Below are 1,054 nucleotides of genomic sequence, written 5' to 3'. Positions count from 1 at the left end.
AGAGCCAAACAGCGCAAAGCAGAGCCAAACAGAGCCAAACAGAGACAAACAGAGCAAAACACAGAGCAAAACGGAGCAAAAGAGAGTGAGACAGAGCAAAACAGAGTCAAACGGAGCCAAACAAAGCACAACAGAGCCAAACAGAGCAAATCAGAGCCAAACAGAGCCAAATAGAGCACAACAGAGCCAAAAAGAGTGAAACGGAGCCAAACAGAGCCAAACAGAGCAGAACGGATCCAAACTGAGCCAACCAGAGCAAAACAGAGCAAAACAGAGGGAAATAGAGCAGAACAGAGCCACGCAGAGCCAAACAGAGCGGAACAGAGCCAAACAGAGCCAAACAGAGTGAAATAGAGCAGAACAGAGCCACGCAGAGCCAAACAGAGGAAAACAGAGCCAAACAGAGCCAAACAGAGGATAACTGAGCCAAACAGAGGAAAGCAGAGCCAGACAAAGCGAAACAGAGCTGAACAGAGTTAAACAGAACCAAACAGAGCCAAACAGAGCAAAACAGAGCCAACCAGAGCCAAACAGAGCAAAACAGAGCAAAACAGAGCCAAACGGAGCCATACAGAGCCAAACAAGGCAAAACAGAGCTAAACAGATCCAAACAGAGCCAAACAAAGCACAACAGAGCCAAACAGAGCCAAACAGAGCACAACAGAGACAAACAGTGCCAAACAGAGCCAAACAGATCCAAACAGAGCCACACAGAGCCAAACAGAGCGGGACAGAGCCAAACAGAGCCAAACAGAGCCAAACAGAGTGAACTAGAGCAAAACAGAGCCACGCAGAGCCAAACAGAGGAAAACAGAGCCAAACAGAGCCAAACAGAGGATAACAGAGCCAAACAGAGGAAAACAGAGCCAAACAGAGCCAAACAGAGGATAACAGAGCAAAACAGAGCAAAACAGAGCCAAACAGAGCCAAACAGAGCAAAAAAATACATAGCAAAACGGAGCAAAACAGAGTGCGACAGAGCAAAACAGAGCCAAACGGAGCCATACAGAGCCAAACAAGGCAAAACAGAGCCAAACAGATCCAATCAGAGGCA

The sequence above is a fragment of the Cetorhinus maximus genome, unplaced genomic scaffold (genome assembly GCF_964194155.1).
Source record: "Cetorhinus maximus unplaced genomic scaffold, sCetMax3.hap1.1 HAP1_SCAFFOLD_417, whole genome shotgun sequence".
Lineage (NCBI taxonomy): Eukaryota > Metazoa > Chordata > Chondrichthyes > Lamniformes > Cetorhinidae > Cetorhinus > Cetorhinus maximus.
This window is presented reverse-complemented; position numbering follows the sequence as displayed.